The following is a 25,744-nucleotide window of genomic DNA, read 5'->3' as shown; positions in this document are numbered from 1 at the left end:
CCTCAACCTCCCAAAGCTTGTTTTTTTTTTTTTTTTTTTTTTTTTTTTCTTGTTTTGAAAGTTTTTATTTGATTTGGTATTTTAATCATAGGCTGGGAAAAAATTCATTTTTTCACATACAAAAAGCAAAGAAAAACTCAACAACAGCAAATCACACCAGGATTATAGAAAAGAACGTTACTGAAGACAGTGTTTCAGATTTGAAAGCCATGAAGTTTCTCCCTTTTAAATGTTCGGAAACTTCAAAGATTAGGAAACCAGAGAGCAAAAATGTCAGTCATGGAAGGCTGAGTTTTCCCAACCTGGGTTCCAATCTCTCCCCAGTTAGTGTCAGTGATGGCTCTTCTGGGCATCCAAATGATGAGAAATGAGCTTCTGTTCGTCTGGTACAGAAAATGTGTATGTCTTCTCATACCTCCAGCATCACCACGTTTCTCCTTCAGCAGGTTCCAAGCTTCATGTTACATATTGTAACATTAATGAAATATGACTCACTCACTGACCCAAAGAACCCTGTTTGTGTCTTCATCTACAAAGTGAGGTGACTATGTAAATAATTCAAAATCAAACTAATCCCATACTTCCCTCATTTTTTACAGTCTATGTTTAACAGATATCTGTTTATTTGTAGAGACTACATCTTAATATGATCTTATGCTCAAGGGCCAAGAACCATGCCATCTAAAAAGTCAAAATGTGAAAACACACACCACAACTCCTAAAATAGTTCAAAGAAATGAGAAGCTAATGCTGATTTAAAAGTGGACAGAATAAAAGTTTTGGCCAAGTAGGAGCCATTCATAGTAACTTCACTCTAACAAGAATCTATACAGTACTCCCATCATAAGTTATGGAGGGAGGCTCTAAAGAGAACTTGGACCCTGGTCTGCTGGTTAATCATCTACTTACATTGCTGAATTTGCCCAAGTCACAAATTGGTCTAGCTGCTGCTTGCTTGCGTGTCTTTGCATGGCACCCTCACACCAAGTTTGCAGTGGCCCTACTAGATGATTCAGTCTGTGTGTATAATGCCAGCAGCACCATAGTCCCCTCCCTGAAGCACCGGCTGCAACAAAATGTGGCAGCTCTGGCCTGGAAGCCCCTCAGTGCCTCTGTCTTGGCTGTGGCTTGCCAGAGCTGCATTCTCATCTGGACCCTGGACCCTACCTCCTTGTCTACCCGACCCTCTTCTGGCTGTGCCCAAGTGCTGTCTCACCCTGGGCACACACCTGTCACTAGCTTGGCCTGGGCCCCCAGTAGGGGGCTGCTGCTCTCAGCTTCACCCGTGGATGCTGCTATCCAGGTATGGGATGTCTCAACAGAGACCTGTGTTCCCCTTCTCTGGTTTAGAGGAGGTGGGGTGACTAACCTGCTCTGGTCCCCAGATGGCAGCAAAGTCCTGGCTACCACTCCTTCAGCTGTCTTTCGAGTCTGGGAGGCCCAGATGCGGACTTGCGAGAGGTGGCCTACTCTATCAGGGCGCTGTCAGACTGGCTGCTGGAGCCCAGATGGCAACCGATTGCTGTTCACCATGTTGGGGGAGCCACTGATTTACTCCCTGTCTTTTCCAGAATGTTGTGGTGAGGGAAAGGGGTGTGTTGGAGGTGCGAAGTCAGCAACAATTGTGGCAGATCTGTCCAAGACAACAATCCAGACACCAGATGGTGAGGAGAGGCTTGGGGGAGAGGCTCACTCCATGGTCTGGGACCCCAGTGGGGAGTGTCTGGCTGTGGTCATGAAAGGAAGCCCAAGGGTACAGGGTGGTAAACCAGTCATCCTCCTCTTCTGTACTCGAAACAGCCCTGTGTTTGAGCTCCTTCCCTGTGGCGTTATCCAGGGGGAGCCGGGAGCCCAGCCCCAGCTCATCGCTTTCCATCCTTCCTTCAACAAAGGGGCCCTGCTCAGTGTGGGCTGGTCCACAGGCCGAATTGCCCACATCCCACTGTACTTCGTCAATGCCCAGTTTCCACGTTTCAGCCCAGTGCTTGGCTGGGCCCAAGAACCCCCTGCTGGGGGTGGAGGCTCTATTCGTGACCTGCCCCTCTTTACTGAGACAGCCCCAACCTCTGCTCCTTGGGGTCCTCTCCCAGAGCCACTACCTGTTCTGCCCCACTCCCCACATTCCCACCTCTAATAAATTTTCCTTTTGTTTTTCAAAAAAAAAAAAAAAAAAAAAAAAACAGATGTGAGCCACTGCACCCAGCCATTCTTAAGTAAAATTATAAACTGCTGAAATCAAGAGCTCTCAGTGAGATGTGTCTGGTCTATAAAACAAATGCTTCACACTGACGTAGAGCAAAGCCAATGTCCTGAAAGAAACAGAGAAAAGGGGACAGAAAAGTCATGGTGGCTTGAAGGCCCTAGCCTATCTCCTCTTAGTCCTGGATCTAGCATTCTTTCTGCCGTTTTCAAATCTTAGTTCTCGACTCTCTTGATTCTAATTCATACAGATATTTCAACTGTGAGACAACTACATCCAATTGAATTTCTACTTCTTGCTTAAAATATATTAAAAACCCATATATTCAGGTAATCTCTGCCAAGCGATTGTTAAACTATTATATATAAACATTTAAAGTATTTCACTCTAAAATTGCAGATGTTGCTTATTTTCATAATCTTTATAAATGAGCCTTTTAGTAAGTAGATATTTCAAAAAAAATTGCATGAATTAACAAAAGAACAGTATCAGGATTCTGTTACAAAACATGCCAATCTCTACTATAATAAAAATGTAAATATTTGTTCATTTAATAGTTCCAACAAAAAAACAGGATATTTTATATACTGGCTTCTCCCAATGCATGTTTTATAAAATACACTATTAAAAGACATTGTATAATGTTTAAATATACTATTAGAAGATGCGTGTATAATAGCATTTGTGTATATATATATATATATTATACTGGAGGTTTTTTCAGTATCTTCGATATGCTAATGAAAACCTGAACCTTCAAGATGAGCCTATTGATCACAGTGTTTTCCCAAACTTACTATAACATTTCTTTTTCTTTTATCAGATTAGATTATTTTGGGACTAGAGTTGAAACGTGCTAATATATATAGTTAAAATATATATTTGTACAAGAAAATAATATAACAAAGTGGAAGAACATACATCAAAGGTGCATACATTCAGAGGCATTTAGAAGTCTATAAAACTCAAACTTTCCTAAGTCTCAAATGGCCTAACCTGAAATTATAGTAATAATCATAAGCACAACCAATCCTATATTTCTTAAGTAACTGCTAAGTGTCAGGCACTGAAAATTTTTACAAACTACTTTATTTGATAATTTTGTCACTAAAACTAACTGTTAGGCGGGCATGCTTGTCCCGATTTTACTGGGGAGGGAACCTATCCAAAGCTGACTATATCCTTACAGTCAAAGAGTTTGGATTCTAGTCTGGTTAGCCAAATAAAGAATTCAAAATGCAGATAACAGTTACACCTCAAGATGTCTTAATTACAGTTAATTTAGATTTTTTGTTTGTTTTCAAAAAGAAAGTATATTTGAAACAATTTTCTTTAGGTATTACTCCAACATTGTACAGTTTTTGTCCACACAGCTAATGGTATGGTGTGGCTGTGTTCCCACCAAAATTTCATCTTGAATTATAGTTCCCACAATCCCCACCTGTCATGGAAGGGACCCAGTGGGAGGTAAGTGAATCACAGGGATGGCTATTTCCATGCTGTTCTCATGATCGTGAGTGAGTTCTCACAAGATCTGATGGCTTTATAAAGAGCTTACCCCCGACTTCAGTCTGCACTATTCCTTGCTGCCCTTATGTGAATAGGGATGTGTTTGCTTCCTTTTCTGCTGTGATTTTAAGTTTTCTGAGGACTCTCCAGCCCTGCAGAACTGTGAGTTAATTAAGCTTCTTACCTTTATAAATTACCTGGTCTCAGGTATGTCTTTATTAGCAGTGTGAGAATGGATTAATATAGTAAATTGGTACTGGTTGAGTGGGGTATTGCTATAAAGATACCTGAAAATATGGAAGCAACTTTGGAACTGGATAACAAGCAGAGACTGGAACAGTTTGGGGGGCTCAGAAGTTTGGAATGGATGTATTCACCCAATGCCTGTACCCCCATTGTATCTAGGAAGTGACTAACTTGCTTTGATTATACAGGTTCATAGACAAAAGGGATTTGCCTTGTCTCAGATGAGACTTTGGACTTGGACTTTTGAGTTAATGCCAGAATGAGTTAAGACTTCGGGGAACTGATTGAGGGTTTGATTGTGTTTTGAAATGTGAGGACATGAGATCTGGGAGGGGTCAGAGTTGGATTGATATGATTTGGCTGTGTCCCCACTCAAATCAAATCAAATCTCGCCTTGAATTGTAGTCCCCATAATACCCATGTGTAATGGGAGGGAGCCAGTGGGAGATAGTTGAATCATGAGAGCCCATTGCCTCCATGTGCCTCCATGCTGTTCTCATGATAGTGAGTGAGTTCTCACAAGATTTGATGGTTTTATAAGGGGCTTTCCCCCTTTTGGCTTGGTACTTCTTGCTGCCACCATGTGAAGAAGGATGTGTTTGCATCAATTGAACCTCTTACGTTTATAAATTACTCAGCCTCGGGTATGTTTTTATTAGCATGAGAACAGACTAATAAAGCTACCTTTACTAAATTCACCTGTAAACAAACTCTCATGTAAATACTATGGACTTCCAGTCATGAAGGAAAATGACTGACAGAAACTTACTCTTCTACTGTAAACAATTAAAAAACTGAACCAAATATGTGAACATAAAAAAAAAAAAACCCTTTCTGTTCAGTTATTTCACAAAAAGAAACATCCAGACTCTGATCCTTGAACTTAAAGAAACAAATGAAATGAGCAGCACTCTCACCCTGGCCACCTTCCTAGGAATATTTTCCAGCCTGGCTTAGGAAGGTGGAGCTCAAGCAGCAAGCTGCAGCCTTATTGAGCTGAGGAGGAAGAAAACAGAATGTATTGTTTATTTTGGAATTTTTTATTTGTTCACTCATATTTTCCATAGAGTATTTTTATGGGAGAAGTGCATACTGGTTTCTGTAAGAGAGTATCTTGAAGGCAACATCTTTTCAAAAGCAGATTATCAAAAAGGAAGGAACAAATTAACTCATTAAAAGAAACTAGAATGAAAGCAAATGCAAGATTTAGAATTGAAGTATGAGTTTAGCGTATGCCATTCTCTGTCCTCTTGTCTCCCCTGTGAACCATGAAAAAAAAAAGTACAGTGCAGGCAATGAGCAAGTCATTGCAGTTACCAGAGATGGAACATTTATTAGGACAATGAGTGTGGGAGAAAGTCTTAGGTAAGTTGGTGATTGATTACGTATTTCTAATTTAGAATTTTCTTAGTGCCACATCCAACAACAAAGTTAGTTGAGGCACAAAGAAAATGAAAGAATGTGACTGGTGTATCAGAGAGAAGGTGAAGAAAGACACATGTATTAGAAAAGCACAGAGCTTTGCCTAAAAAACAAACAAAAACAAACAAAAAAACAAAAACAGGTGCTAGGAGGCCTGGGTTCAGAATGAGGACACACTTATCTATTTGAGACCTAGTTAGAAGATGTGACAAAGATGCCCTTTTCTGACTTTATGATTTCTTGAGGTTAACTTCACTAAAGATAGTAAAAATCAATGAGAGAAAGGTGAAGACGTTGAAGTCACAAATAAGTCATTACAAATCTTTTTACCTTCCTCCACTTCACAGGGGGATTTCCCTGGCTGTACGGTGATTACAGCAGGACTTTGTCTACAGAAAGTAGTGATAAATGCTCTTTGAGTTGAATGCAACTAAATTGAATGAATGTGAGTTGAATTGATTTGAATCAAATTAAATGAACGGAAAGTACAAGAGAAACAATTTTAATTTAGATAATTTGACAAAGAGTCTAGAAAATTACCTAGTCTAATAGCCTCTGATGAGAGCGAAGATTACAACACGTTTTTAAATGAAATTCAAGAGCATGCACACCTAATTCGTGGCACAAACAAGATTAAGTTCTAGTTTTTGAAGTTTCTGCCAAATCTTACCTTCACTATGCCACACTATATAAGAACTTTGTGACCTACAAATATAGCTAATAATAATAATAATAAAGCCTGAATGAAGAGGAAAATAATTTTTACATCTATAACTAAGGATTGCTGAGATATGATGGATGAAGAATAGATGTGAAGACTAAAAGCCACAATTCTATAATATGGCTTTAACTTTCAAAGCGGAAGTGATTTAGACAGTCTAGTGAGATATGCTTTTATAATCTGAGAAAAATTATGTTGATGCTATGAATGAAGATATAGATGTGTTAAAATAGAATGAATTAGATAATGAACTCATTGTCATCTATTGAATTATCATAATTTCTATTACTAGTGTCAAATTTTTACACAATGAACTCTGATGAAATCAGCCATAATAAGTTAACTAAATTCATCATCTTCACAAGTGAGGTTCAATACTGGCTGCCTGAAAATCAATCAAGATAATGTAAAAAACAAAATTGAATGTGAAAATATTGGTTTGTGATAACAGGAAACATCCAAAATTTGCATTGGCACAGATTAAATGGGCTTAATGGTTTGAGAGGAGATTATGAATTTAAAAATTAATTTGTCTTTCTACTACTCCAGTTTGATGCCTTAGAAACATTTTATAAAAGTCTTTTGATTTTATAACTCACAAATGGCCTATTTATATTTGAATATTTCTCTGAGATGATATCAAATTTTAAAACATTTCTTGTAACAATTGGGTGGATATTTCTTAATGCTGATATTACATGTAAGGAATATTTGTATGGGAGATTTAATAAAGACAGTATTTGCAAAAAGTAATCACTTGTCAGACTTCAGTGATTCCTAATCTGGCCACAGTGGGGCAGCACTTTACAGGAAAATTAAAATCATATCCTAAATAAAATTCTACATGCAGTGCAAGGCATAACACACTGTTCTATATGATGTGGTCATTACAGTTTATGTCAGGTGGGGAGAGGAAGGGTTAAACACCTAGGTGTAATTGACATAAAAAATGATTAAAGCAACATATTGCCCTCATAATTGGAGTTTAAAAAAAATAACAACAGGACCCAAGAAACATTTCTATATTGTGTGCTTTGTTTTGCAAATAAATTTCGTATTCAATATAAAGAAACTGTAGAAAATCCAAAATCAATAATATTATTAAATAATTGGAAGAAAAAAGTTGTTTTGAATTTTTCTTGGGCTTTTAAAACTTTTTAAATGATGTATATTTGTGTAATTGTTCTTTCCTTGGTAACAAAATTTTGGAAATAAAAGCATAACTTATTATAAATAACATAGACAAATCTTAGCATGTCATTGAATCATGTATCTTCAAATGTATAAAAGCCCTTTACTGTACGCTAAGATATAATTAAGGAGCCTAAATTCGGGAATGATTTCTTTCAGAGGAAAGTCTATTCCGTATAATAAAAAGTATATTACTTTCTATTATTTATATATATATATATATATACACACACACACACACACACACACACACACACACATAAGTTTTATATATATGGAGAGGAAAAGAAATAGAGTTTACCAAGCATTTAGTGCTTACTAAGCATGAGAGTTCTCTGTATTGGCCCCACTGCCTTACTTTCTCAACAGCAGTGTACAAGGGTTTCCCTCATTTCCCTTTTCTCCACATTCTCGCCAGCGTTTGTTATCTTAGGTTCCACAAAAATTTAGAAACAGATTTACCATATGATCCAGTAATCACACTTCTAGGTATATACCCAAAAGAACTGAAATCAGGATCCCAAAGAGAAACCTGCCCTCCCAATTACTGTACCACTGTTTATATTATTCAAAAAATGGAAGTAACCTAAATGTTCATGGATGGATGAATGGATACAGAAAATGTGATATATACATACAATAGAATATTATTTGGCATTAAACAGGAAGGAAATATTGCCATTTGACACAACATAGATGAATATGGATAATATAATGCTACGTGAAATAAAACAGACACAAAAGGACAAATAATATGTGATTCCACATAGAAGTAAATATTAGAATAGTGGTTTCCAGGGGCTGGGGGCAGCGGAAAGTGGGAAGGTATTTGCTAAGGATCAAGAGTTTTAATTTCACAAGTTCTAGAAATCTACCGTACAGCATAATGTCTATAATAAACAACACTGCATTATATACCAAAACATTTGCTAAGAAGATATACCTTGTATTAAGTGTTCTTTCTTATCATCATCATCATCATCATCACATCATCATCATAATTAACAAAGAAGACAGAAGAAAACTTTTGGAGGAGATTGACAATTTATGGCATAGATTTCAGTGATGGTTTCACAAGTGTATACGTATCTCCAAACTCAACGAGCTGTATAAATTAAATATGTACAAGATTTTGTATGTCATTTATAGCCTCAACAAATTGGTTTTAAAAATTATAAAGGGCTGTTCAAAACCCCTTATATATGATATTCATTTTGAGACTCTTCTGAATGACTTGTATTTTTCAAATCCACTTCTGATTTTACATATTTTAGTGGCAGCTGTCTATGCAGTTCTGCCTCTCAATATTCCTATTTTATCTAGCTACACCTACAACTCATATCTATAGTAATTATCTAAGTTGCTAGTTTCAATCCATCTTACTCCCAGAACTGAATCACAACATTTCATGTCCCCTACTATCATTTTTTTCTTTCATAGCTGACCTACCACAGTTCCTATACACTGTCCTTCTGGCCAATCGAACATGGGGTACATTATATTTCTCATGCCATTTATTTATTTATTTATTTATTTATTTATTTAGGCTGGAGTGCAGTGGTGCAATTTTGGCCCACTGCAACTTCTCCCTCCTGGGTTCAAGCGATTCTCCTGCCTCAGCCTCCTGAGTAGCTGGGATTACAGGCACATGCCACCATGCCCAGCTAATTGTTTTGTATTTTTAGTAGAGACGGGGTTTCACCATGTTGGCCAAGATGATCTTAATCTTCTGACCTCGTGATCTGCCTGCACTGGCTTCCCAAATTGCTGGGATTACAGGTGTGAGCCATCACGCCCAGCCTTCTCATGCTTTTTAATATGTACAACATTCCTTAATGAATGAGCTGCTTTTATGAAGCTGAAACATATCTAATAACAAAGAAAAAAAGGAGAATGGATAAAGAATATAATGGGAAATCTGATACAAACAAATGATTAAAAAGTTATTCAAAAATCATTGGTAGGTGGAGCTTAGCAATATATTAAGTACACTGAAGAAAAGTAGCATTTTTATTGAGATCCAAGGTGATTTAATATTTAGAAATCTATTAACATGATAAAGTATGTTAAAATTCTATAGTAAATCAAAGGCAACACAATGCATAAGCTGAAACATTAAATACATTTCCATTTCAGTCAAGAACAAGACAGCCAAGGATTTTGCATCATTTAGCAGTGTTTTTTTATGTGTTAAGTCAAGAAAAGACTTGGAACAAAACATCGTTAATATTAACAGATGATTTGACATTTTCTAACAAACCCAGAAGAACCAACCAGTAAACTATTAAAAATTTAATAAGCATTTTTTCAGTGTTTTAACATAAATCATATAAAATTTTAAAATTAGATCCTTTAATGATAGCATTAAATATGTCAACTTTTGATGAATTAACCTAACACAAAACTTGACATTGAAAAGCACTGATAAATAAAAATTATGAAAATTATGCCAACAAGTGAAATAAAAATACCTGATATATTTATGTAGTAGACATCCCAATTAAAGTCACCATTAAAATTTTTAAAAACTATTTCTAAATATTTCATTAAACCATAAATTGATGAGAAATCATAGTCAATTTTAAAATAAAAATGATAATGAGTATCATGTATTACACACATGTTAAAATTGATCATAGATAAGCTGCAATATAACTAATGTTATTCTGGTACTAAAATATACAAATAGATAATTTTCGAAACAGTTATGAAAGCTTCAAACAATTATGTAGCGGTGTGTTACAGTATTTTTAAAAGCATTTGAATAAAATAATATAAAAGATAAATTAATGTGATCAAATAGTATTTTTAAAGATGCTCATTACAGCAATCATGAGAAATATAAGAAAGCCCAAAGATTTAACATAATATCAAGTACATTTTATTATCCATACATAGAATGCTAAGTAATCACTGAATGAAATGGAAATTATTATAATATATAATTTAAAAATATAAGTGTACAAAATATTTAGTATTGTCCCAATTGTATTTTCTATTAATATTTTATTGTATATTTTATTGACAGATTACAAAGTATATATAATCAACCTTTTTGGGAACATTTTTCCAATGTCTTAATAAATCCTTTGCATTATCATTTGCAGATGTCTTCATAACAATTCATTGTTTAATATGCCATAATGTACTTTAAAAAAATGGTTTAGGTTATTTTTTTTCCTTTCCCTTTGGCTGTTTTATCAAGTTCTGGAGATGGAAGACTTTGACTTACATATTTATTGTTTGTGCATTCTTGACTAGGTAAGATCTAGCCCCTGTTAATGGAAATTATAAACAAAGGGCCTACTGAGGTTTCTACAAGGCTGAAATGAGGTGAAGTACATAAAAGTTTTAGCATAATACTTGGCACATAGTAAGCATTGAGTGAACAGTAGCCAATTTTATTTAAAATATTAGCATAAACATCGCTGTAAATAATTTTTGTGCAAATTTATGAGGTTTTTGCTCAGAAGAAATCTTAGAGGTAAAATATCTGAGTCAAAGGAAATAATCATAAAAATTTTGATAGCTATTACTAAGCTATCAGTAGGGAATATTAGCAATGCAGTAAAGATCCTTGTGCCTAAGACACATGAAATGGCTTTCCTTCCTGTTCCTTACCAGTTTTGGATGTTAGAGATTTATTTTTATTATTTTAAATTTGTACTTACTATGTATACATAATGGTTGTACATATTTATGGGGTACATCTGATATTTTGACACAAGCAAAAAATGTGTAATGATCAAATCGGGACAAATGGGATATTCATCACTTCAACACAATGTGCCTTTATGTTAGGAACATTCCAATTCCATCCTTTTAGTTATTTTTAAATGTACGATAAATTACTGTTATCTGTAGTTGTTCTATTGTGCTACAGAACACTCAATCTTATTTCTTCTTTCCAACTGTATTTATGTACCCATTAATCATCCCCTCTTCACCTTCCCTCGAGCTACCCTTCCTACCCTCTGGCATCATTCTACATCATTCTATTGTTTCCATGAGTTCAATATCTTTCTTTAGCACCCACATATTAGTGAGAATGTGTTTCAGTGTCTGGCTTATTTCATTTAACCCAATATCCTCCAATTCCATCCACATTGTTGCAAATAATAGAATTTTATTAAAATGAAATAATGCCAACATTCTGGAAATATGTACATTAAATATTGGCAAGATCCATCTCTGCTTTTTCTATGTTTTTTCATTTTTTGCAGTGTTTATATCACTTACATAATCAGAAAATATTATTTATAAACATCAAATACTGAAACAAGTTTTTTTGAGGATGTTATTACTGTATTGTGTACCTAGAAAAGAGAATTAATGGAAATACTATTATAACTAAGAAGATAATTAAGTGGCCACACACAAAATCAACATATAAAAATTAAGAGTTCTATATACCAGTAATCTCTGATTAAAGACTTTTAAAGAAGTTTATATTCACATGAAAATAACCATTTTAATGAAAGATATATTTTCTGGATTCTTAATCGGGAGTCATTACATCACTCCTTCAAAGACTGTGTTTTAGTAATATATTTTGTTATTGTTATTTTCATTGTAATTAAATGCATTCTGCTTACTGTGTTAAAATATTATTCTGAGATAAGATTCATAGAATTTACCTATGCAAAGATGTTAGATAATGGTACCAAAGAAGGTTAGAAAACCCTGAATATTCTAGAGAATTATATCATTTTATTTTATTTAAACTTTATGTCTAAGTGTAATTAAACATACAGTATAGCATATTTAATTTTGAATATCTAAAAATGTTGCATCACTTTATAAACTACAAATTTATGAAACTAATTTCAGAAAATATATGTTAGAATAAATTGGAAGCTTCTTTAAACACATCTGTTTTCTTCAAGAATAAAGTGATTTGGTTTAAGATTTTTAACATTAAAAAACAGAATTCAAATGTTGATAATATTTGGTTGGGACTTATTTTAAAAATATATTAGCTTGTTTGCCTTTTTATAGAAATTTGAAAGGGTGATGGGACAATTTCTTAAGATGACCGTGATATTTTTATATTTGTGTGCTTAAGAAATTATTTACATGTTTTGAATGCTATTAACTTAAGTATCCATGTGATCTTCACTTGAAACTTTAAGATTGATTCTACTTCTCAATTTTGAATACCCTCCTAAATTTATTCATAAACTCTGTTCCTTGTTATTGTCCAACTAATATAGATTTCTTTAGGAAAATCCTTTCCTTGGTTGGATGACTCTCCAATTCTTCAACATATTTCTGGTATATAAATATCTTTCAATCAATACCAAAGAGATCGTTCAAAACCATAAAATTACATGGACCTACTCCTGAACAAATTTTGGATAAAAACTAATATTAAGGCAAAAATCAAAATATTTTTGAAATAAATGTAAACAAATATACAATATTACGGAATCTCTGGGATATAGCTAAAGCAGTGTCAAGAGGAAATTCTATAACACTAAATGCCTACATGAAGAAATTAGTAAGATCTCAAATTAACAACCTATCATCACATCTAGAGGACCTAGAAAAACAAGAGCAAACTGACCACAAAGCTAGTAAAAGAAAATAAATAACCAAAAACTGAGTTGAACTGAATAACTGAGACTTGAAAACCCATACAAAATACCAAGAAAACCAATCCTTGGTTCTTCAAAAGAATAAATAAAATTGATAGACCACTAGCCAGATTAATAAAGGAAAAAAGAGAAGATCCAAATAAACTCAATCAGAAATGACAGAGGGGGCTTTACATGGACCCCACAGAAATACAATAAACCTTGTTATGAATTCCTCTGTGCACATAAACTGTAAATAGGAAAAAATGGATAAATTTTTGGGAACATACAGCCTCCCAATATTGAACCAGCAAGAAACCAAAATCTTGAACATACTGATAATGAGTTCTGAAATTGAATGAGTAATAATAATAAAAAAAAGACCTACCATCCCAAAAAAGTCCTGAACCAGATAGATTTACAGCTGAATTCTACCAGATGATGCACAAAGGTAAGCTGGTAGCAATCCTACTGAAATTATTCCAAAAAATAGACACGGAGGGACTCCTCCCTAACTCATTCTATGAGGTCAGCATCCTCATGGAATCCTGATAGCAAAACCTGGGAGATGCAGTGAAAAAGAAAGTTTCAGACTGGTAGTCCTGATTAACATAGACATAAAAATCCTCAGCAAAATACTAGCAAACCAAATCCAAATGTATGTATGTCATTGTCATCTTGTAAATAACAAACCTGCTTGTTACTATAGTATAAAAATGCAACTGATAATTATGACTAATTTTATGTCTAGCAATCATGCTATATCTTTATATTAATTTTAACAATATTTTGTCATTAATTCCTTTTTTATTTGACTCTTTCTTTTTTACCCATTGTTTATTTTTCTTTATTGGATGCACTGTTGAGTATTAATACAATTTTGGGAAAAAAAAGAGGTAATGGTAACTTTTATTTTGCATTTTAATAAAAATTATTTTAGTATTTTACAATTACTATACAAATAATAATGACGTTATTATTTTGTAAAGAGCTTTTACCATGTGAAGAAAGTTACCTTCAATTTCTGTATCAATCAGGGAAGTCTATGTATAATAGAATACCCTAAATCTCAGAATCTTAACATAATACATTTTTTGCTCATTTCATAGTTTAAGCTGGTTGGGATAAATAACTCTTTATTTTGTATCCACTTATATACATTTCCTAGGTCTCAGGAATCTTTTCCTGCATTCTTTATATTTGGCTGACAGATAGCAAGCAAAGAAAGAAGGAATGTAGGGTATCACATAGGAGGTCTTGGGTCCAAGTCTAGAAGTGTAATTTGTGGCTTTCATTGGTCAAGATACCACACAGCCGTGTGACCTCTTTTGGATATAATGGGTTTACTCCTTAAGAAACCACTGTCCAATGGAGTTTAGCATCTGTCTAAAACATAAATGTATGAAACATTTTCAAAATTGTCATTACAAATAATTCTACAGAGGTGTGCATGTTCATTAGCATACTCATCAAAGTGGTGGGATGCACCAGAAAGAATAGTAATTTTGGAATCCAGAAAGCTATGTTACTCTATTTCTCAGGATTTCAGGAAATAACAGTTTGGAATTAGAGGCTCTTTAAGTAAATAATACCCAATTCCTTCAATCACTTGTTAAATTAGTGCAAAGCAGGTTCACTGCACAGTGGTTACCACTTCAGCCCACTGAATCTTGGGCTGCAATTTCTACGATTTGTGTAAGTATGCTGGGACAGAATACTCACACAAGTTGAGTAAAGCAACTTTTCACTTACAAATAGGCAGAAAGGGACAGTAGAGGCCTGAGATTCACAGTGAGTCCATCTCCCAAGGCTCAGGAAAGCTGCCCAGGACAGATGGACTCTCATCTACATGTACCCCGCCTCATACCATTGCTATGGGACCACAGAAAGCACCGGCCCCAGGTTTTATAACCCCATGCAACACAAATCACTGGCTTTAAGTTTTGTAGAATATCTTGTCCCAGTAAGGACAAAGACAGAGACTCGGCTATTCTCATTTGTTCCTCCATACTTCAGGATGTCACATTCCCAGAACATTCTAAGGTTATTCTTGAGAACTGCACGTGAGAATGGGAGAACTGAGTTAGTCCACGGCCACCATTTGAACTGTCCTGCAATGAACATTTTTTTTCCACAATGATGAGTCCTCTATCATATATTTTTTACTAGGGTGTTGTGAAATATGAAGCGAAGATAAGCTATCACTAAAATCATTACTGATAAAAATCTCTTTCACTCTTGTTGGGCAAAAGTATACACTTCTTTCATATTACCTCTCTGTTTTGTCTTTAGAGCCTTTTAGACATTATACTTTATGAAACAATGCCACAATGATTAATTAAAAGCCTCAAAGTTTTACAGTTAATAAGCACTTAATTAAGCACTTCACGTGCTCAGCACTAACATCGTTGCTATATATTGAGCAAAGAAGCATAATCATATAATGTCATGGCTTGTTTTCAAAAATATAATTGTTTGCTTTATTAGACAATTATTCAGTCATGATTTTGGGTAGGAAGTAACTGGAACACACAAACTGGAAAATTTGATAAGAACTAGAGACATCTTTTAAAAAGTATGTACAGGGTTTAAGTAATCCAAAAAGCGATAGTGCAGACCCCATAGGGCTAGTAACGCTAGGGAATTTTCCTACCTCTATACCTGAAGGACAAAAGTTATTGGAATACGGAGGGCATGATGATGTAGAAAGATCCCCTAAAGGAACTTTGGTCTTTGTAAAGAGACACAACCAATTCTTGGTAATGTAACAATGAGGGAAGCAGGGCAACCAATTTTGTCATTGATTTTTCAGGAAGTTGTACTTTCTAAAACTCAACTATCTGCAGTGGAACATTAAATTCCTCAAAAATTGTCACTATTAGGGAGGTCAATGTAGTTTCAATATAATTATTCTGTTGATGTTCACATTTAAAATAAAATTTCATGACTTAATTAGAGTCCTGGCCTCATTCTTTTCTTATTTTCTCTTCTCCTGCTATTGCTCCATATAGACCAAAGCCTACCTGTGACTGGACGGCAAAGAAGGCCACCAATAGCAGCTTGGTTGGCCTCCAGGAAAAGCAGAATTTAGAAGGAGGAAAAGCATATCTGCAAAATCAAACAGAAGATACCCATCCCAGAAAAGCTGCTCTGAATAATGCTTAACCACACAGCTCTTGAGTAGATATCTCGGTTTGAATTTTAGCTCTTCTACTAACTGATTATGTGACCTTAGGGAAAACATCTAACCTCCCTATGTCTCAATTACCCTATTTATAAGAGCAGGTAATAGTATTGGTTATCTTGTGTGCTTCAATAAGAAATAAATGAGGGAACATATATAAATAAGATTCTTAGGACATTTCTATCACATGGAGACATTTAAGAAATGTTAGCTATTTTTTTATAACATGGGATCACTAATAAAGCTCTCTAGTTTTCTTATCTAAGATACTACTTATTCTACTTCTATGGCCTACCAGAAACAGATCTAAGAAACTGATAAGTTGTTTGCTCATTACCTATTAGACTCCTACTTTTGATATCATTAAATCTTCCATCTAGTTAATACTTTCATATATGAATTAAAAACTGTTCTAAGGAATGGCTCAACAAGACCCATTCCTAACAGCTCCTGAAAAAAAGTTCTTATGGCATTTGTTCAGACTATTTACTGGTTTAAACCAAGGGTCAGATAATCTAATTGTTTAACTATTTAAATTAATAAATCAGATGTGAAGATTAGTTGGGGAAGAAAGCTTTTGATGACGTATTAACTGTGTAGACCAACACATAAAGCTAGTTCTAGTTATGCCTGCCCCATGCATACACCACTGCATTCATTTCTTAACTTCATAAATATATATCTCTCATCTACTCTATGAGAGATCTAAAACTCTGTGCTGATCATTAAAAGATAAATTGACAAAATTGGTCTACTATTAGAGAAAGTCATATTTACATACTGAGAACATAAAGATGTTATGGAAGTTCATTTGTGCAAATGACAAATCTTCTTGCATAAGGTGAGAAATTCTTGAGAAAAGAAATAACATTAGAGCTGGATCTTAAAGGATGACATTTTTAATATTAAGTTATTCCTATGTAATGAATCAGCTATAAACTGTCATGAAAAGGACCTTCTTATTCATGTATTAGATTGAATCATATTTAGTAGACAATTTTGTAGATAAAAATTATTGAATATTAGCAATATCATAAAGCTTCAAATCAATGCATAAGTAAAAGTGGTATTATCCTGAAACATTTATTTCACATTTAGATATATTTGTTCTCTAACCTAAGAGTCAAATATATGTGCATTGCAGAGATTTTCTTTTTTAAATTTAAGAGGCAGGGGGCACATTTGCAACCAAAGAATTCCAGAGTCTAGGAGGTAATGTGAATGATATACAGGACTTACTAAGTAATAACAGTATCTACCTCACATTAACACTATGTAAATCACTGGATGCAAAACAATTTATTAAGTCTCATCCTGACTATGAGGTAGGTATTATTTATCCATGTTTCAAAAATAAATAATGATAAAGAGATATATATATTTCTCAGGTTTCCATTGAATGGGGCAGAACTGCATTTTGAACCCAAGCAGTCTGACTCCAGAAATTGTGCTTTTGACTGTTGTGCACTTTGCATCTTCAAAAAGCAAAAATGCAAATGGAAGCAAAAAGAAAGCATATTATGTCATATGCAGGTTGAGTATCCTTTATCTGTAATGTTTGGGACCAGAAGTGCATAGAATTTGGGGTATTTTTTTCTGATTTTAGAATATTTGCATATACATAATGAGATATCTTGGAAATAGGACAAAAGTCTAAACACACAATTTATTTAAGTTTCATAAACACTTTATACACACTGCCTGGAGGTAATTTTATAAAATATTTTTAGTGATTTTGTGCATGAAATGAAGTTTATGTACATTAAACCATCAGGAAGCAAAGGTGTCACCCTCTCAGCCACCTGTGTGGACAATCTGGTTATTTGGCATTGCCATCATTCCTGACTCTGAAAATATATCCTAACAATAAGCAATATTTTCTTACACTTATTCACACAAAAGTGCTTAAAAGTAAACAATATGGCATACCATTAATATAGTGAAAAAGTAATGTGTTTAGGATAACTAAGCAGCACATTAGCATCAACAGCAATATCTGTATCAGCTGTGAAATAGCAGCAGCAAACAACAGCAAGCTCTTCGTCCCTACCCACAATGCTGTGTTTTGATTAAAAGTTACTATAAGCTATACACTGTATTTTATTTCTTTAGGTGAGAAGAAACATCAGAAGCAGTTGGGGGACCAGGAAGTGGGTCCTCTAGGGAGTAAGAGGCAGTCTGCTGATGGCTTTAAAAATATTTCCTCATTAATGCTGCATTATTAATGTTTTTGTCTTAGAAGTTTCTCTTTGATTTTATAAACTGATGTGAATTCTTGTTCTGTTATCACTGCCCACTGGTTTAATTCTTCCATAAGCCCATTACACATTTTTGCTATGTAGTCTACAGACACATTTTTCTGCACTGTTAATATCATCTTCATTGTCATCATTGCCACAATCACCTTGATTCAGAATCATTTTGGCTGTTTCACAATTGGGCAATGTATGCAGGTATTTTCTAGTTTTTATTAACTTTTGCTTATAACTTTCACCATAGGACTTCAATAGTTTCTCCTGTTTCTTCAGGTGGTATATGGTGGTCATTCCAACACTATACTCTTCTGGAAGGCATTTCACACTGAGACACAGCTGTCTAGTTTCTCTAACAGCTTGACTTTCTGTGCTATAGATAAACAAAATGTTTCCTTGCTTTCTCATCACTGTTACCCATAGGGATATCTGCAGGCCTTTTTGGAATTTCTAACAATATATTTACACTAAAGAGCAGAGTATAAGCAAAAAAGTACAATAGGGAATGTGCATTAGTCTTGACCCCTTTTGGGCCATTGTGGATGCACCACTGCCCTGGTGCATTCAGCCTACACTTGTGCCATTTTTATTATCCTTTGTGCATGTGTTTGCATGAGGGAATCTGGGCAAGTGCAGAAAAGATATGTCATAGCGGATGGGTGCTAGGAGGGTCTTTTTTCCCCTTGGGGCACTGAATAAGCTGTGTGTTGTGCACCTGCACTATCTAATCCTTCAATCATTCATTCTATTAACTGCAACCCATCACATGAGGTCAGGTGTGGAATTCTCCAATTGTGGCCTCATGTTGATGTTCAGTAAGTTTCAGGTTTTGGACCATTCAAGTTTCAGATTCTTGGATAAGTGATACTTAACCTGTATATATAAATGACAAATTTGAAATCTAGGTTAAAAAAACTATTAGGTTTTTTTAAGTCACTATAAAGAAGGTCACTATAATGCTAAAGCTTCTATGAAGCTTAAAAATAAATATTAAATTCAAAACAAAATATTCTGGAAGTAATTCCAGCCTGGAGGACTCATCCTAGAGATTTATTTGTGAACTTTCAAGATTATGTTTATAGCATTATTGGTAATAGAAACAGGTTGGAGCAACTCAAATGTCTTTGATTGTGATACTTAACTGAGTGTATTTTCTCTACCAATGTTATTTTTATTCTTGAATTACTTTGATTCTGAGTTGACATTTCTTGCTAATATGTCCTATAACTTGAAAATACATGTAAGTGTATTGGTCAGTTCTCATGCTGCTAATAAAGAGTTCCCCAAGACCGGGTAATTTATAAAGGAAAGAGTTTTAATTGACTCACAGTTCACCATGGCTGGGGAGGCCTTAGGAAACTTAAAATCATGGTGGAAGGGATAGAAAATATGTTCTTCTTCAAATAGCAACAGCAAGAAGAAGTGCCGAGCAAAAAGGGAAAAAGCCCCTTATAAAACCATCAGATCTCATGAGAACTCACTCTCTATCATGAGAACAGCATGAGGTTAACTGCTCCCGTGATTAAAATATCTCCCACTGGGCCCCTCCCACGACACATGGAGATTATAGGAACTACAATTCAAGATGAGATTTGGGTGGGGACACAGCCAAAACAGCAGTAAGTTCCTACTTTGATTTCTAACATTGACTGTTGCTGGGTGGAAGTCTAAGGCCAGGTTGGTTATTCCTACTTCTAAGTGTAAGAGGCTCTTTTTTCTACCTACAAGTATACAGAACTTTTTTTCTATCTTGATATTCATTAATTTAGTCAGAATATTTGAGTTCAGCTTTTTGAAATATTCATTTTTCTGAAATACTATGTTATTTTTCTATTTGTAAATTACTATTTTTGTATTAGGAATTACTTTACTAACAAAGTTGAGTAAATCCAAAATGTTCTAAAATTCCCTGGATGATCCCATCACTCACTGCCTACCTTTTCAGATACAATGACCTTCTCTCTCTTCTTCAAATAAGCATGGTCTTTGCACTGAACCTCACTTCTATAGTCCTATCATCTTGCTGTCTCCTTCACTCTCAGGTTAAGTGAAACTTGTTTTAAAGTTAAGCAACTTTTCTTCGATTTCAGGATAAGTGACACTTTACTGTCCTCTGAAACCACAGTATAGATTACATTTCACTATTAATTAACCTTTCTTCATAGCATCCTGTCTTTGGCATTTATAGCACATATTTCAATTACAACTAGTAAGTACATAAAATTATTTATTTAGTTTATCCCACTACAACCTGTAAGATTATTCCAGTAAAGGCTGTCAGACAGGGAGTATATCTACTTTATTCATGTGGAATCTCTACCATCTCACAAAGAGTTTTTGTTAAATGGACAAATGGATGCGATGGATGAATCAAATAATTTGTTAAATATATTCTTAAAAATATGTCCAATTTTTAAAGTCTGAAAGCCCATTTGATAGTTTTATTGCATTTTTCACTTACTTTTATTTGGTTACTTGGAGACCATTAATTTCTTCACACTTACCAGCATAACTCCTATATACTCCTTAAAAAGTCAGAATCCTACCACTGTACCTATGAACCAAAAACTCTACAAATCCAATCCTATTCACTTTTGTCCAGCTCCTTACTCTGTGCCAGTTTCCAGCTCATGTGCATTCTGGTGAACCCGCTCCACACTTCAGCACCTGAGGAACTGAACTAGCAGCTTGCTTGTTCATCTCTCTAACTAGGACTAAGCCTCTCAACCTCCACAATATGAGAAATAATTCAGACACTTGCGGGTAAAATTCTTATCTTCTTGTTTCAGGCTTCTCTCTCATTCAAACAAGTCTATGACCTCTATTTTCCTTTGATTTGGAATATAAATTACTTTATCTTCCATTGTTACTGTCTTAATGAAAAAGAAGGGCTGATTATACAAGAAGAAAGCCTAACTCTTTAAATTCCTGGATGATATATATCCATATTTTTGGACTCATGTCTGTCCTATTTCTGTATCTGAAATAAAGGTAAACTCACAGCTGGCACATCAATAAAAATTTCAAATTATTTATATCTCTTTCATATTAAAAAGTGGTTGTTTTTGAAAAGCTAGGACAATTTTGGTGAAAAGACAAGATTTAGGAATGGTTTTGATGACACTAATAAGATAAAAGATAATATTTTTATATAAATTTAAGTATGAGAAAATGCATGCTCCTTAGATAAATATTTGCTATTATATAGTTCCTTTATCAGTTTCTTCCATCTACAAACCACAAGGATGCCAACTAAATAATTTTATTTGTATTGTATTGGATGTTACTCAAATCATATTTTACTATCTTTATGCTTGTATTAAAACAACAAATAATCATGACTATCCCTAATTATCTTTAAACTTGGTTCTGAAGCATGTACACATCAAAGTGACATGGTTTGGCTGTGTCCCCAGCCAAAACTCATTTTGAATTGGAGCTCCCATAATTCCCACATGTTGTCGAATGGACATGGTGGGAGATAAATGAATCATGGGGGCAGTTTCCACATACTGCTCTCCTGGTAGTGAATAAGTCTCACGAGATCTGATGGTTTTATAAGGGAAAACCCCTTTCACTTGGTTCTCATTTCTCTCTAGTCTGCTGGCATGTAAGACCTGCCTTCTGCCTTCCACCATGATTGTGAGAACTCCTCAGCATGTAGAACTGTGAGTGCATTAAACCCTTATTTTAAATAAATTATCCAGTCTCAGATATATTTTTATCAGCAGCATGAAAACAGACTAAAACACAAGGCTTTTCTCTGATTAGCATGTTGTCTATTGTCTCAATGTCTTACAAACTAAAAAACAGTGCTCATTATAGGTATAAAATCATAATGTAGCCTTTAAATTGTCTTTTAGCACCCCTCACAGTTATAATTATATAAACGATAACAATTACCATTATATATAATAATTATATCATAGTTGCAAGTACAGACTCTAGTTCAAGATGACTGAGTCTATATTAGGGCTGCACATTTATTACCTTCCTGCCCTTAGGCAAGTAACTTCTATAGATTCCTAAATAATGGTGATAGCAACACTACTGAACTCATTGTTTTACTATATAGATTAATTGAGATTAAATGAGTGTTAGTCATAGAGGTAGTCCTCAATCAGAAATTCTCATTACTTCAATTGAATATGATGGTATACTTGAATTAGTCCAATTTACCTTAGAAAAAGTGTAAACGTATACTCTTCATCAATTACATCTCACTTCCTTTTGACTTATTCTTAGGACAACAGTGATTCTGCTGAAACAAAAAGGAAAAAAAGAAAAAATCCAACTTAATGGGAGCTTATTTTTAATATCGCCCTTTCTTAAAAAAAATTGGTACCAAAGGGAAGATGAGGAATTTTCATGGCATATCTTCAGAATCATGCTAGGTTTGCTTGATTTAACTTTTATTTTAGATAGTAGACTTGGCATTATTTCACAAGATTATATATTAGTGAAACTTCATATGTAAATTTTCTCTACAAGCTCTGTACACTATATATCCAGTGATGCACAGTTTACTTAAATGATCAAGACCCTGAGAAAAACCTCTTTACATTCTGAAGCTTTCTCTGTAATTCCAAAATATATTCAATCATGTTGATGAAATACACTATCAAGATCAATCTGAAGTCATATGTAGCAATCCAATTTTATTTTAAATATAAGCATTAACTTTAAATATATGTATATATATATGTATATGTATATATATATATATATTTCCATAGGATTTGGGGGAACAGATGGCATTTGGTTACATGAGTAAGTTATTCAGTGGTAATTTGTGAGATTTTAGTGCACACATCACCTGAGAAGTATACACTGAAGCCAATTTGTGTGCTTTTATTCCTACCTGCTCCCACTCTTTCCCAAGAGTCCCTGAAGATCATTGTACTATTCTATTTTTTGTTTTGTTTTTCATTATTTAAGTTCTGGGATATATGTACAGAACATACAGGCTTGTTACATAGCTATACATGTGCCATGGTGGTTTGCTGTACTCAACAACCCGTCATATACTTTAGGTATTTCTACTAATGCTATCCCCCAGCCTACCGACCAACAGGCCCTGGTATGTGATATTACCTTCCCTGTGGCCATGTGTTTTCATTGTTCAACTCCCAATTATGAGTGAGAACATTTGGTGTTTGATTTTCTGTTCTTGTGTTAGTTTGCTGAAAATGATTGTTTCCAACTTTATCCACATCCCTGCAAAGGACATGAACTCATTCTTTTTCATGGCTGCATATTATTCCATGGTGCATATGTGCCACATTTTCTTTATCCAGCTTATCATTGATGGAAATTTGGGTTGGTTCAAAGTCTTTGCTATTGTGAACAGTGCTGCAATAAATATATGTGTGCATGTGTCTTTATAGTAGAATGATCTATAATCTTTTGAGTATATACCCAGTAATAGGATTGCTGGGTCAAATTATATTTCTGGTTCTAGATCCTTGAGGAAATGCCACACTGTCTTTCATAATGGTTGAACTGATTTATACTCCAACCAACAGTGTAAAAGCATTCCTTTTCCTCCACATACTCTCCAGAATCTGTTGTTTCCTGATTTTAATGATTGCTGTTCTAATTGGTGTGAAATGGTGGTTTTGATTTGCCTTTCTCTAATGACCAGTGATGATGAGCTTTTTAAAATAAGTTTGTTGGTCGCATAAATGTCTCCTTTTGAGGAGTGTCTTTCATATTATTTGCCCACTTTTTGATGAGGTTATTTTTTCCTTGTAAATTTAATTTCTTTCTAGCCTTTTGTCAGATGGATAGATTGCAAAAAATTTTCCCCATTCTGTAGGTTGCCTGTTCACTGTGTTGGTAGTTTCTTTTGCTATGCAGAAGCTCTTTAGTTTAATTAAATCCAATTTGTCAATTTTGGCTTTTGTTGCCATTGCTTTTGGTGTTTTAGTCATGAAGTCTTTGCCCATGCCTATGACCTGAATGGTATAGCCTAGGTTTTCTTTTGAGTTTTTATGGTTTTGGTCTTACATTTAAGTCTTTAATCTATCTTGAGTTAATTTTTGTATATGTGTAAGAAGGGGTCCAGTTTCAGCTTTCTGCACATGGCTAGCCAGGTTTCTCAACACCATTTATTGAACAGGTAATCCTTTCCTCATTGCTTTCCCCATGGTTGTCGATATGTGGTGTTGTTTCTGAGGTCTCTGTTCTGCTTCATTGGTCTATATATCTGTTTTAGTACCAGTACCATGCTGTTTTGGTTACTGCAGCTTTGTGGTATAGTTTGAAGTCAGATAGCATGATGCCTGCAGCTTTGTTCTTTCTGCATAGGATTGTCTTGGCTATCCTAAGCAAGGGTTCTTTTTGGTTCCGTATGAAATTTAAAGTACTTTTTTTCTAATTCTGTTAAGAAAGTCTATGGTAGCTTGATGGGAATAACACTGAATCCATAAATTACTTTGGGTTGTATGGCCATTTTCATGATAACAATTCTTCTTATCCATAAGCATAGAATGTTTTTCCATTTGTTTGTGTCCTCTCTTATTTTCTTGAGCAGTGGTTTGTAGTTCTCCTTGAAGAGGTCCTTCACATCTCTTGTAAGTTGTATTCCTAGGTATTTTATCTCTTTGTAGCAATTGTGAATGTAAGTTCACTCATGATTTGGCTCTGTGTTTGTCTATTATGGTGTATAGGAATGCCTGTGATTTTTGCACACTGATTTTATATCCTAAGACTTTGCTGAAATTGCTTATCAGCTTAAGGAGATTTGGGGCTGGGACAATGGGGTTTCCTAAATATACAATCATGTCATTTGCAGAGACAATTTGACTTCCCCTCTTCCTATTTGAATACCGTTTATTGCTTTCTCTTTCTTGATTGCACTGGCCAGAACTTCCAATACTATGTTTAATAGGAGTGGGGAGAGAGGGCATCCTTGTCTTTGTTGATTTTCAAAGGGAATGGTTCCAGCTTTTGCCCATTCAGTATGATACTGGCTGTGGGTTTGACATAAATAGCTCTTATTATTTTGAGATATGTTCTGTTGATACCTAGTTTATTGAATCTTTTTAGCAGGAAAAGGTGCTGAGTTTTATCAAAGGCCTTTTCTGCATCTATTGAAACAATCATGTGGTTCTTGTTATTGGTTCTGTGTATGTGATGGATTATGTTTATTGATTTGCATATGTTGAATCAGCCTTGCATCCCAGGGATGAAGCCAACTTGATCATGGTGGATATGCCTTTTGATGTGCTGCTGGATTCAGTTTTTCAGGATGTTGTTGAGGATTTTCACATCAATGTTCATTAGGGATATTGGCCTGAAATTTTCTTTTTTTGTTGCGTCTCGGCCAGGTTTTGGTATCAGGATGATGCTGGCCTCATAAAATGAGTTAGGGAGGAGTCCCCTCTTTTTCTATTGTTTAGAATAGTTTCAGAAGGAATGGTACCAGCTCCTCTTTGTACC

The 25,744-nt window shown here is 34.6% G+C and overlaps 1 long non-coding RNA gene and 1 pseudogene across 2 annotated transcripts; both read left to right on the top strand.

The window, feature by feature from the left end:
* Positions 1 to 915: 915 nt before the first annotated feature.
* LOC116549575 lies at positions 916 to 2,180 on the top strand (annotated as a pseudogene). Its single transcript, XR_004267944.1, has one exon. The product of XR_004267944.1 is annotated as an aladin pseudogene (transcript).
* Positions 2,181 to 3,981: 1,801 nt separating this feature from the next.
* Positions 3,982 to 25,363, top strand: LOC116549574. Its single transcript, XR_004267943.1, has 3 exons — positions 3,982 to 4,065; positions 7,012 to 7,016; positions 25,352 to 25,363. It is a non-coding gene; the product is annotated as an uncharacterized LOC116549574 (long non-coding RNA).
* Positions 25,364 to 25,744: the final 381 nt, after the last annotated feature.

This window comes from Sapajus apella, unplaced genomic scaffold, assembly GCF_009761245.1.
Source record: "Sapajus apella isolate SASKATOON/1434 unplaced genomic scaffold, GSC_monkey_1.0 scaffold6, whole genome shotgun sequence".
In the NCBI taxonomy this organism is placed as follows: domain Eukaryota; kingdom Metazoa; phylum Chordata; class Mammalia; order Primates; family Cebidae; genus Sapajus; species Sapajus apella.
The sequence above is the reverse complement of the archived record's forward strand: the minus strand, read 5'-3'. Positions and strand labels throughout refer to the sequence as shown.